General features: G+C 57.6%; 1 protein-coding gene across 2 annotated transcripts in view; it reads right to left on the bottom strand.

The window, feature by feature from the left end:
- The window catches only part of NTN1 (netrin-1), a 202,748-nt gene extending 189,850 nt beyond the window's left edge, over positions 1-12,898 (bottom strand). Inside the window, exon 1 of one of the 2 annotated variants that reach the window (XM_021066258.1) lies at positions 12,808-12,898. The gene's annotated coding sequence lies outside the window, so the exon portion shown is untranslated. 2 annotated transcript variants of the gene reach the window in all.

Here is a 13,647-nt window from a genome sequence, read left to right as displayed (position 1 = left end):
CCTCCCCCATGCCCTCTAATTTGTCAGTGTCCCTAGAGCTTACTGACTTTCGAGGGGGACAAATGAAAAAAACAGATGTCCAAGTGTTGTGAGAGCTTCTCAAAGGGGGGGTTATAAATACACACCCGAAAAGGCGTGTCAGGCTCTGAGCGGCAGGAGTCACAGCACCAACTGGTGTCAAAACACAACAGTGAGGCTCTTGGGTGAGAAAGAACATTGCCAGGTGTTTTGGCAAGGCATGCAGCCTTGGGGGTGGGGGTGGGGGGCCCTGTTCCTGGCACCCCGCCTTACCTGTGAAGTCCAAGGATCACTCTAGGAAGATGGGAGTGTGGCAGTTTCAAGAAAACTTAGCATACCAGAGCAGTAGGAAGAAAAGCAGGGGACTCAGGTGTCCTAGAACCCGAGGGGCAAGTTTCAAGGGGGGTGGGGCCGAGAGCGGTGTCACCTGCCTCCAAGGTCAAGATAAGATCTGGAAGAGGCCTTTGGATTACACTACAAGGAAGTCGCGGGTGACCTTGACTGGCAGTGGCAGAGGAGTGGTGGGGACAGAAGCCAGACGGCCGTAGACTGAATGGGAGGTGAGAAAGGGGAGACAAGCAGTGTAGACAACTTTCAAGAAGTGAGAAAACAAGTGGCAGGAAAGAGAGATAGGGTGCTCGGAAGGTGACAAAGGACCGAGGGCAGGTCGGGATTTTTTATTGTTGTTTATAAGATAAGGCTGTTTGAACTGCCTACATCTTGATAGGAAGGAGCAGAAGGAGGAGGCGAAGACAGATAAAGCCAGCCATGTACAATGGGTCATCAGGTGGTCTGAAAGCCACTCCGGTTCCAGTTCAATAGGAAGTGACACCACCGCTGAGAGCAGGGGGCTGGTTTGGAAAGGCAGGACATCTCAACTGGGTCCTTACAGGGAAGAAGATAACGCCTGCGGGGCAGAAGTCAACCTCCTGTGGAGGTTGGTCACCTTTGTCTACGAGAAAGAATGCCAGCCGGCAAAGTCGTGCCCCCTGGCAGTGCTCAGCGGCCCCATGTAGACCTTGGGAAAGCAGAACCATTGGATTAAGCCAGAGGTGAAGGTGTTTTTCCGGAGGTGGGACAGAGGGGCAAGGGAGAGAGGGTAGCTGAGGCCATGAACCACAGAGACAAGGCTCGAGGGGGAAGGACGTGAAGACAGGCCAGTGGCGGGAGAGGAAGCGGAGGCCAGGGGTCCAGAGCCCGGCTGTTCCAGACAGCAGCCAGGAACCACGTGTTGCTCATTCAGCTGCAGCTTGAATGAGCTAAAAGTACAGGGGAAAGCTCAGGGGAGTTCCCCGGTGGCCTAGTGGTGAAGGATCCAGCGTTATCACTGCTGTGGCTCTGGCTCCTGCTGTGACACAAGTCTAGTCCCTGGCCCAGGAACTTCTGCATGCCACGGGTGTGGCCAGATAAATGAAAGAATGCAGAAAGAACTTGTGTCATGGCAAGAAAGAACATTCCCAAGTCACAGAAAGTTCTATCGGACAGAGCTGGTCTAGAGTTCAGGAGGATAGACGAGGAGGCGAGACAGGAATGACGGAGGGGACCCTAGTCTGAACCTGGACGTCGGCCCGGGGGGATCCAGAGGTGGACAGCACGGGGTGGTGACAGGGCCCATCAAGGCCAAGGGGCAGGGGGTCTCTGCTGGGGGGAGCAGAGGAGAAGCAGCGCTAAGGAGGCCGACCAGAAGGGCTGTCCACCTGGGTATGAAAGATCCCCGGGACCAGCATCAGGGCTCGCGGGCCCCAGTGCTGGTGTCTTCAAAAAAGGGGAAGAGTGGAGTTCCCGTCGTGGCGCAGTGGTTAACGAATCCGACTGGAAACCATGAGGTTGCAGGTTTGATCCCTGGCCTTACTCAGTGGGTTGAGGATGCGGCGTTGCCGTGAGCTGTGGTGTAGGTTGCAGACGCGGCTCAGATCTGGTGTTGCGGTGGCTCTGGCGTAGGCCGGTGGCTATAGCTCCGATTCGACCCCTAGCCTGGGAACCTCCATATGCCACAGGATCGGCCCTAGAAAAGGCAAAAAGACCAAATAAAAGGGGGGGGGAGAGTGACTTCCGTGGGGAGGGGATGGCAGGGGGGTGGGGGAAGGAGGCATCGCCACGGTTTTCAAAACGGAAAAACAGCGGGGGTTGAGGAGGACAACAGCTCCCCCTGCCTGGGCGTTGGGTGTGTGTGGTGTGGGAGAAGGACAGCCCCGCAAACAGTGTGGGTGCGGGTCCAGGCTTGAGGGGGCGCAACCAGTGAACAGGCGAACAGGGTGAGGATGCAGGGTTGGGAATGTCCCATGACGAGGGGCACAGCAGGTGGCAGAGGCTCATGGTTGGCAAGGAAGCAGCGCAGGAAAAGAGTCAGGGCTTCGGAGCAATGAGATGACCTGAGGGACCTTCACCTTGGGCATGACTGAGGGTTTTCCTTTTGAAATCAAACACTTATTTACACAATGCTCACGGAGTGCCAAGCCCTCTACAAAACCCCTTAGCAGTCATGAACTCAAAGTCCTTATGAGAACCTTATGAGAAAGTTACACCACTAGATCCATTTTCCAGAGGAGGACACTGAGGCTCAGGAAAGTCAAGCTGCTGCAGCTCAGATCGCTGACAAACAGAGGGGTGGGGCTGTGAACTAAAGTGACCCGGTTCCAGTGTTTGGAGCTCTTAGGCTGCCAGGCTTGGGGGATGTCAGCTGACACACCTCTAGGAGAGGGGATCCAGGTTACCAGCAGCATGAGCTGGATTGTGCTTCTGAGCAGGTCTGGTGCAGTTAGGGAACACGCTTGAAAAAAAAAAATTTTTTTATGGCCTCACCCACCGCATATATAAGTTCCCAGGCCAGGGATTGAATCCGAGCTGCAGCCTTATGCTGCAGCTGCTGCATTGCCAGATCCTTTAACCCACTGTGCCAGGCTGAGGATCGAACCTGCATCCTGGGGCTGCAGAGGCACAGCGCACCCCACTGCGCCACAGCAGGAACTCCGAGAACATAGTTAAATGAAACAGTTCCCAACACAGACTGGACATTGCAGCAGCAAAGGATGCTGAGGCCGGGACCCGGGCTCCTCGGCAGAGTCATCGTGCTGCTCTCGGAAACAGAAGAACTTGGACAAACCTGGATTCCCCATTCCGAGCGTCACTGTGTCACCCTGGGCGAGTTGCTTCACCCATCGTGAAGGAAAACCTATCAGTTTCTCACAGAGAAATGGGGGTCCTGCACTTACCTGAGAGGCGGGTGAGGGTGATTTAAAAATGATGAACCCGAGAGGGAGAAGCTGGCCGAGGAGCTGCTCGATATATGACAGTTTAGGGGGCTTGGGGTTTGGGGGTTTTTTGACCACTCGTAATCCTCAGATCGTTCACCTTGGAAGAATTGAGGGGCCTCTTAGGGCTCCAGCTCACCTGCTCAGCCTCGTGGAAATTGCTCAGGGGAGCCCAGGCCCCTGGTCAGTCGGGAGATGCGATTGTGCTGGAAAAGGCTTTCGAGCACAGAGGAGCCGGCGTGTGTGGTGTGGGGCTTCCTGGAGGTTTACCGGTCGCCTTGCTGTTGTGTATGTGTGTCTTCAGCTAAGGCCCTGCCCCACGGCCAGCGTCTTGGCTGGGGATTCCAGAGTTGGGCAGAGAAACCCATACAAATCCCAAATCCACCAAATCCTTTAATCTACCAGAGCTCTTTGAAGGGGTGAAAGACGCCTGTGGATAAGGGGAACTGGCAGATGTAATTTATTTTCATTTGCAAAAAGCTTTTGACAAGGTCCCGTTCTGAACACTAGTAAAAGAAAGAAAACGGGTCCCCGTCCGGGGAAGCTTTGTCGCGGGTGGAAGACTGGCCTCGGCGGAAGGAAACAAAGGCAAAGGGTGCAGAGCAGAGGCCGGCTCCCTGGACGGGGAGACCGGGGGCCTCGGAGCCAGAGCTGGGGCTCCGCTCACCAAGCACGTACCCCAAATCTGAAGGAGGGTGTCCCCTCATGAAACCACCGAATGGAGACGTGATGCTGGCGTGACCTCAAGAGGAAGGGGGTGAACTGGAGGCTCTCTCGCAGTTATCGGAATGGTTCACGGGGCACGGGTTTGGCAGAAGGTGACAGATGAGGGGAGAAATAACTTGAAATACTCTTATAGGGTGAAAGGCTATCAGTTACCATTGGAAAAGACTATTTTAGGAGTCCGGCACGAACTGTTTCCTTAAGCTAGTTTCTCCCCAGAGGTGCTGCTGGTATTTGGGGCCAGACAGTTCTTCACTCACTGAGCAGGACAGTCCTGTCCACTACAGGACACTGAGCATCCCTGATTCCTGTCCACTAAATGCCACTAGGTCACACACACACACACACCACACACACACACACACACACACCCCATCATCACAAGTGAAAAATGACTCCTCACAAATTCCCCCTAGAAGGCCCCACCCCCCACCCCACCCCATTCTGATCCTCTTGATATTTCACTCGATGTGTTATTAAGGCCAAAAAAGGAAGAGAACTGGCAATAAAAACAGGATGCATTGGGAGTTCCCTGGTGGCCTAGTGGTTAGGATTCAGTGCTTTCACCACTGTGGCCTTGGTTCCGTCCCTGATCTGGGAACTGAGATCCTGTATCAAGGCGATGCATGCCAAAGCCGAAAAAGCAACAAAACAAAACAAAACAACACACCAAAAAACGCAGGATGCATTTGGGTTTAGGCTTTTCTGGGAACTTAGAGTCATCACACTTCAACATGCTTGCAGCAGAGGCCCCTGGTGGTGCAGTAGGTCAAGGACCCGGTGTTGTCACTGCTGTGGCTCAGGTTGCTGCTGTGGCGAGGGTTCAGTCCCAGGCTGGGGGAACATCCTGCCATGGGCACGGCCAAAAAACCCCGAAACCAAAACAAAGCAAAACAAAAAAATGCTTGTAGAGATGGTGAGGGCCTCGAGAAGGGCAGCTTGACTTGCTAAGTCCTAGGACATGAATAAAGCCTCGGAGGGAACAGCGCCTGGAGGGGAAGCGGATTTTAGACGAGGCCCTTGGAGAGGGGCTTCTCTGCAAAGGATCCAGGAGAGCAGAGTTAGGAGAGGAAGGGAGCTGCAGGAGGTGGGGGAACAGGGCCAGCCGGGTGGGGGGCTTGGGGAGCGGGAGGGGCAGCGGTGGGCAGCGAGGTCAGAGGCAGGTACAAGCCAGAGGCCGCAGGGCCTAAAGGCTTTGACAAGGACCCTGAACTCTTCAGAAGGCATCCCGGGGACCTCCAAGGCCTTGGAGTTGCTTTTCCCTTCACACTTTTTATGGGGGGGCCACCCTGAGGCACGTGGAGTTCCCAGGCCAAGGAGCAGACCCGAGCCGCAGTTGCAACCCAAGCCACAGCTACAGCAACGCCAGATTCCTAATCTGCTGTGCGGGGCCGGGATTGAACCCGCATCCCAGGGCTCCAAAGACGCTGCTGACCTCACTGTGCCACAGCGGGAACTCCTCCCTTTGCTCTTATATATTGTTCCTCTGACTAATCCATGAGCTTCTTGAGGGAAGAAGTGTATCGTTTCCCTTTCAAACCCCAGGGTTCAACAGCCTGCCTGGCGCAGAATGGGTGTGCTCTACAAAGTCGTGAAAGTTAAAGCCCGAAATTATGGGCCACTGATGTGACCAGCTGTGCTAGGCTGGCACCTGTTCCCCCTCCCCCGGAGAGCCAGATCTTAATTCCTGAAACCTCTGAGTGTGACCTTTGATGGCAACAAAGGGTCTTTGCTGAAGGATCCTGAGATGGGCAGGTGGCGGTGGATCATCAGAGTGGGTGCTCAGTGTCCTGATGAGACCGAGGAACAGGGAGCTCCGACGAGACTGACGAGGAGCTGGCCGGGTGTAGACAGAGGCGGAAATCAGAGCGGTGTGGTCGAAAGCTGAGGAACACTGGCAGCTTCAAGAAGCTGAAAGAGGCAAGCAACTGATTCTCCTCCAGAGACTCTGGAGCAACTGCCGTTGATTTTTTTTTTTTTTTTTTTTTTTTGCCTGTGCCCATAGCATGCAGAAGTTCCCAGGCCAGGGATCGAACCCGTGGCGCAGATGTAGCCAGAGCCACAGCAGGGACAACAGCAGACGCTTAACCTGCTGAGCCACCAGAGAACTCCCACAGCCCCTGATTTTAATCCAGCGATACTGATTTTGAACTTCTAGCCTCCAGACCCATGAGTTCTGTTGCTTTAAGCCACCAGGGTGAAGCCTTCTGGTACAGCGGCCATAGGAAACTCACATACCACCAGATCCTAGAAATGCTAGGATTCAGAGGGTCTCCTGCAACCCCGCAAAGCGTGGTGACCTTGGCGTAAAGGAAAGGAACGAAAAGAGGGTGCTCTGGTTTTGAAAGGCTCCTTCTTCCGAGGGTCTGGGTGACCACATCTCCTTGCTCTCTGCCTCCAAGTGCTGAGTTCAGCGCCTCCAACATACTCCCACCAAGAGCTTGCTGTTTGCATTCAGGTAGCGTAAACCCCCTTTTCCTGGAGGTTGGGGTCGCAGCATCCTTTGCAATTCAGAACCCAGTCCAGCAGTAACTCAGTAGTCTCCCGGGCCTTTAAGAGTCGCCGCTGTGCTCTCTGGGGATTTCAGTCCGCGGGGAGGCCGGGGTTCTAAGATGAGGTCAGGCATTTTCTGTTCTCCCAAGGGTCACAGAGAACCATGGATCAGGATCCTTGGGGAGTGGGTGGCTGGGGACCCCTGACACCCTGAGCAGGGACAGGGGAAAGGAGAAGCCGCCATGGCCACCGCCGGGGGACCAGGGCAGGTCTTGCCACCACCCACGTTCCCGAGGGCCCAGCAGAGTTAGGAAAGCCTGAGAGCGGCCCTTAGAGAGCGTCCATCCGGCGGTGCCCTGATTACGGGGAAGGAAACAGAGGCAGGAAGGCCGAGCGAATCGCCCAGGAGCTGATGTTCGGAAAGACGGCTTGAGAATGACCGGCTGAATGGGTTGCTGGTCACCCACTCAACCACACCTCGGAAGCACGGGCCAGTCTCGATTCTGCTGACTTAGGTGGGGGAAAAAAATCATGATTTTGGGGGGGGGAGGGGTAAACACTGACCTAAAATGTTCCTGTGCTTAAAGGAGTAAGCGTCTGCTAACTGCGAAAATCAATTACGTGGAACGCCTTATTTTTCCCCAATGTCGGTAACACGAGGCATTGCTGGTCTGCATGTCGCATGGGGAGAAAACTTAGGGGACTAATTCCAAGAGGTGGTACAGGATGAAAATAGACATGGGCCATCGATTCCAAACAGATTGCGTAAGCACGTGAGTTATTCAGCTCGAACAAGGTATTAAGGGAAAGTTGGATGCGCAGGGGGTGGGGGGGATGGGGGACCGCTCCCTACTGATACCACAATCAGGCCACCCATGCCTGCCCCCAGAAGGACACCAGAAACTAAACCCAAGGCTGGATGGACGCGCCCTGGCCTGGGGAACAACTGCCACACCCCTGGCTGCGCACCTGGCTTGTGGGGCCTCCCAGGACCCCAGGTTCCCAGCCCCGTCTGGCAGGAGCAGGCTTGGATTTTACTTCATGACCTTGACAGTGGGTGCTAGGGACCAAACGACTGCATCCTTCCCCCAGTCCACTGAAGCCCTCGTCCCCAGTGCGATCCTATGTGGAGGTGAGGCCTTTGGGAGGTAATTAGCTTATGAAGGTGGAGCCCTCATGCTAGCATTGGTATCTTTATAAAAGAGACAGGAAACCAACAAGTTATATGTCAATTATATATATATCTACATTCGAAATTTTCATTTTTATGTTCTTCTTAGGGCCACACATTCAGCATATGGCAGTTCCTGGGCTAGGGGTCGAATGAGAGCTAAGCTGGTGGCCTGCGCCACAGCCCCAGCAACGCGGGATTTAAGCCACATCTGCCACCTACACCGCAGCGTGCAGCAACACTGAGTCCTTAACCCACTGAGCGAGGCCAGGGGTCCAACCCACGCCCCCATGAATCCCCGTCGGGATCGCCACCGCTGAGCCACGATGGGAACTCCCGCTAATGAAACTTTGTAAGAGAGGAAGAGACACGAGAGAAACAATCCCTCGCTCCACCATGTAAGGACACAGCAAGAAGGCAGCCACCTGCAAAGCAGGAAGAGAGCTCTCGCTGGCAACTGCACAGGCCGGCACCTTGATCTTGGACTTCCCGGCCTCCAGAGCTGTGAGGGTTGAACACGTGTGGCCCAGGCCACCCAGTCTGTGGTGTCCTGTTTCGCAGCCTGACAGTGGGCAAGTCATTTCGCCTCTCTGAGCATCGACGTCCTCTCCAGAAAATAGTGACAGCATTCGTCTCCCTCCCTCCCTCCTTTCTCCTCCTTTCCTTCCTTCCTTCCTTCTCTTCCATCGATATCAGGAGTCCTGAGTAAACCTGAACATATAAAAAAGACCCTGATGTGTCAAAAGCCCTAAACAAATATAATTTGTATAAAGTCGTGTGAAACCAGCTAACCCAGTGCCACTCCGTCACCGTGGCTTCTAAACCACTTGAGAGCAGGAGAAAGTGCCCCGGGGCCATAGGAGCTCCTGTACAGACAGTGACAACTAGCACGACAGAAGGACTGGAGTCCAGCATTCATGAGCATCCGCCATGCTTTACTAATTATCAGTTGCTATGAATAATAAGTCAAGAAGCATGAATAATAAGTAGCAATGCAAACTTTCCCCTTCAGGAGTTCCTGCTGTGGTGCAACAGATCGGCAGTGTCTCTGCAGGGCCAGGACGGAAGGTTCAAGCCCTGGCTTGGCACAGTGGGTTAAAGGATCCGGCACGGCTGCAGCTGTGGCATAGGTCGCAACTGCGGCTTGGATCTGATCCCTGGCCCAGGAACTCCATATGCCACGGGGCAGCCCCAAAATACCAAAAACCAAAACAAAAAACCCCACCAGGATCCACTTCAGTTTGGGGTCAGGTAGATCCCTCCAGACCCAAGTCCCCAGATAGCAGCCACGGTTGTCATCGTGGCCATAATTACGGCCACGGCCGTCATCACGGTCACAGCCATGGTCACCACCGCAGCCATAAGCACCGTCATCGTGGCAGCTCACACTTACAGAACCCCCGATTCGCTCCCAGGCCCAGCCTGGGAACTGGGAGGGTAAGTCTCAGCCAGAGAGCTCGCTGAGGCCGTGGTGGTGGTGAGGAGGCCAGAAGGGAAATTGCGAGAAGTTTCTCTTTCCCAACGGGGAGGGGGAGGGGAAGGCAGACTGTGGGGCCCTGGTCTGAGGGCAACATCTTTCTGGGCTTTTTTTTTGGCCACACCAGCGGTATATGGAGGTTCCCAGGCTAGGGGTCAAATCAGAACTGCAGCTGCCGGCCTACACCACAGCCACAGCAACGCCAGATCCTTAACCCACTGAGCGAGGCCAGGGATCGAACCCACGTCCTCAGGGATGCTGCCTCCTTCATTACCGCTGAGCCACAGCAAGAACTCCCATTAACTCTTTACCCACATGAAGAAGACACCTTGCAGGTCATGCGGGCCTTGCCCGAGAACTCGGATGATCCTGGCACCATTCACACACACACACACACACACACACACACACACACACACACACACACCCCACGTCTCCTGGCTGCAGGGTGAGAGCCAGCCCTTTTCGACAGGAGCCAAGGACCCTCCCTGGGCTGGGTGCCCTCACCCTGGATCCAAGGACTCAAGAGGCAGCTGCCTCCTGCCTGGGCCCCCTCAGCGAGGATCTGATTTTCTCATCATCTGGATAGTCTCAGCGACTCACAGCAAAGGGATGAACCAGCCTGACCTTTCTGGAGGTTTGTTTAAAGCAGAACAATGTTTGTCTTGTCCAAACACTATGAATTACTCCAGAGAATCCTGCCCAGTTTTACAATCCACAGCTACAAACGGCTTACAGAAATAGGGACGCAGCCCCTCCCCTCGCCCCCCTCTGTTCCTAACAGCTCCCCCTGCCTTGGCTTTCTCTGCTCCCCCAGGCCTTCCCCATGCGCCGCCCCCACCTCTTCTCTGAGCCCCAGCCCAGTGAGGGCGCAGGTGTCCAGCCTTCTGGGCCGCAGGGCGCACCTGGGTTATTGCTGGCATGGGTCCCCTCGGGCAGACTGCTCTGCCTCTGCTGGGCAGGGTTCGCCGGGCTAAGGGGGGCCGCCGGGCACCTTTGTACTGCCTGTGTGGGGCCTGCAGTGCAGAGTTAGGTCCAGCTGTGAAAGCCTGTTGGTAACAGGAGGCCCCTAGGTTTGGGGGTGCAACGTCCAGTCAGCCTGGAGTGCACTTAGGCCACTTCTCATCTGGCGGGTGCTCAGCTCTCCCATCAGCTGCTCCCTCTTAGGCTGACATTCAGGGGATCCAGAGGTATCTCCTAGAAGTGTTCCCCCCCACCCCTGACAAGGGGCCTCCAGTAGGGGTGGGAGCTGGCAGATTGTTCTGCCCATCAAATGAGAGTCACCGAAAGCAAGCCAGGCTTGTGGCCTGGGAGGGAAGGGGCTGCTGGGGAAAGAGCCCAGCTCCGGCTCAGCTTGGTGGCCCTAAATATACTTTCTACCCCACCCAAACCGAAAGGCCTTGGGCGGCCTGTTTAAAATGCAGATTTCTGGGTCCCTCCCTAGGCCTGGGGGTTGGAGCGGGTGGCGCAGGAGGAGTTGATACTCAGGGTTTGAGCTTCACTTCTCTGCATGAAATCCTCTCCAGCTCCAGTCCTCTGACCAACTGGCTGGATGACACCACAGGCCACTCCGGGGCTCAGTATCACTGCCGGTAAAATGACTTCAGACTCTTCAAAAGGCCCCTCCCAGCTCTTAGAATGTGTGGAGAGCTGGCTACCAGAACCCAGATGCAGCAAGGCTGGGTGGAAACAGTGCCAGGAAAAAAAAAAATGGAGAGAATCCTTATACTGGGAGGAGAGGTGTGGGTGAAGACTTGGGGAGATGCGGGGGTCGGGGGGGGGGTGCCGCTCAGTGGCTCTTTTACCCAGAGCCCCACGCTTGAGCCAAACGAGACCTCATTCCACCCTCATTCCTTTGCAGACAGAGAAACTGAGACTCAGGAGTGGCTTCCCTCAGAGGCCAGGGAGGGGCGCTGGATTTGATCCCCCACACACTGAGACACCGACGGCCGTTCCGGAAGTTCCTTCCGCCCTTGTCTTTCCAGCCCCTCCGCCCAGTTGCGGGTGGACGTTGGGACCGGAGCTGCTTCTTTTTCCCCCGAGGGGAGGGGCCCACCGGGCAGAAGGGCCCAGGGCCAAATCCGCCCCCGCCAGGTGTACGCGCGGTGAGCCCCCAAGGCAGGAAAAATCAAGGGCCTGGAGCTTCACCGGGAGAGAGCCAAGCCGGCCCTGCCCAACCCGCGGCTTCAGAGCCGGGCTGGGGGCGCTGTCTGGGTGCGGTCCTCGCGGTTGGGGCCGCGGCTGCAGCGTACGATCCCCCTTCCCCAGAGAGCAGGTGTCGCCACCAGGGAGAGGTCCCAGCTTTCAGAGCCTGTGCCTATCCCTTGGAGTGACCCGAAGTCAGAGGATAAAGCACCGTCACCCACTCAAATGATACCCCAGGAGCAGACCCCAGGGTCCACGCAGGAGTAAGAGCTGGAGGCCGCGGAGGGCACTGTGTCACCTTCCCAGCCCCGCGGGCAAAGAGCTGATGTCGCAGTGAACCCGGGATTAAACTTTCGGTCGAGGGTCAGGCAAGCCTTGCCTCTAGGATCAGTGCTTGTGCCCTGGATTCCATTTACAATTTGGAGATCCAGACGCTTGCTGTGTGACCTCGGGCTGCTGCGGTCGGCTCTGGGCCGCGCATCCTCCTCTTTGGCGAACCGCGGGATGTGGGACGGATGTTCCCCCAGCCCAGCTCCAAGGTCCGCGCCTGGAATTAGCTGCGCCTCCGTCTTAGTTTAGCATTTGCTTTTCTAATCAAGCTCTTTGTCCCCTGTGGCCTTAACCCGAGCCCCCTGCTTCTCCGTTTCCCCTCGGGCCCCGCCTGGGTCTCGCTCTCGCCCGACTTTCCCGTCGAAGGCAGTCGAGTGAGTGATTCCCGGGAGCCGCGGCCGAGGCCGGCGGGTCCGCGGCGCGGGCCGGGCTGTATGGAAATGGCCAGAGGAGCCGGCGGGCGCGGCGGCGATTTATTCTGGGAGTGACAGCCCCTTTGAGCACTCAGCGAATGGCATTTTCTGTCTGTGAAAGCCTTTCTTCCCACCTCTGTTCAGATTAGCCCGGGGGATGAATGCGCCCATTATCCAGCCCGCTGACCATTCTGAAACGCCAAATTAATTACTAAGCACTGAATCAGGCGCCGGGGCCGGGGCACTGGGAGGTGTGAAAATAGCGAGCGACTGGAGCTGGGGAAGGCGAGGGGCGCAGCGCCGAGAGGCCGGGCGGGGTGGCCCGGGGCGCGGGCGCGGGCGCGGCGCGGCTGGGGCGGGCTTGGCCGGCCGCCGAGCGCGACCTGCCGGCGTGACCGGACGCGACCGCGGGGCAAGCGGGCTGCCGGGGGCCCCCGGCCGGCGGCAACGCGCGGAGCAAGGGTGGCGGCTCCCGCGGGCTAGGCTCGCCGGAGGCGCGGCCGGAGCGCGCCAAGGGCGCGGGGCGCGGGGCCGCGTCCGGAGCGTGCGCCGAGCGCCGGTGCCTCCTCGGCTTCCCCGCGGGGGACGGCCGCCCCCAGACGGCCCTGGCCCCGCGGCAGCGCCGCCGTCCCCGCCCGGGCGCTCGCCGCTCCAGCTGCCCTCCGAGGCCTTCCAATAACTTGGGCTCCGCCGGGCTACCGCGGCCCCGACCCGAGCTTCCCGAGCGCGGGGCCGCCCGGGGCTGCCCCACCGCGCCCCGACTGCGGCTCGGCGGACGGCACTTACCTCCCGAGGTGCCGGGCGGGAGAGGGAGGCGAGCTCTCGGCGGCTCCCGCTGGAGTGCGCCGGGCGCGGGGAGCGCGCGCCTTTAAGACTCTTCCCCAAGACTCCGCCAGGTGGTGTCAGGCCGGCCGGGCCCTGGCGGCTCCGCACCCCCGCGGCCACCCTGCTTCCCCGCCCGGCGGGGCAGCACCCAGCCACTCGCTCCCACTCGGCGCCCCGCCGCGCCCACTCCAGCGAAGTGGAGCCCGAAGCACCGGAGGATAGGATGGGTATAATTTGGGATCCGCGGATGCTCGCGAGAAAGGCACCCATCCTACCCCTCTAGCTTTAGTGGATGGAGGAATCTCTCTTGGGCCGGAGGCTGGAGTGGGGGAGGGGGAAGAGGCGAGGATTGAGAAGGCTTGTCTAGGACGTGCGATTATGCCCCCACTTTCATCACCCCAGGACGCGCCTTCAAGTCCCCGCGAAACTGGTCCCCTCGCCCTTGATCCAAGATGGCGAGTGACACGCCTCCCCCGGCCACCGCTGAAACGACTGGAGGGATGAAAGAGAGAAGTGTCGCCACTTAAAACTAGGGAAATGTACCCGTCACCCTCCTGAAACAAAACTTTCAGAGGACCCGAGGGGAGGACCCCTCTGAGCTGCAGGAGTCGGCCGGGGACGCGCAGAGAGCAACCCTCGCTCCCGGGCGCCTCCTCCAAGCTGCGGAGGGGGAGTTGAGGCGCGCGGCCCGCACCTGGGGACCCTCTGCCCAGCTCCCCACGCCGCAGGGCACACGTTTGCGAGCGTAAACCAGGGTTCTAGCTTCAGGCCATTGTTCGAATTTTCCAGTATGTGTCTTCT

Source organism: Sus scrofa, chromosome 12, assembly GCF_000003025.6.
Source record: "Sus scrofa isolate TJ Tabasco breed Duroc chromosome 12, Sscrofa11.1, whole genome shotgun sequence".
In the NCBI taxonomy this organism is placed as follows: domain Eukaryota; kingdom Metazoa; phylum Chordata; class Mammalia; order Artiodactyla; family Suidae; genus Sus; species Sus scrofa.
Note: the sequence above shows the minus strand (reverse complement) of the source record. Positions and strands in the feature narration are given on the sequence as shown.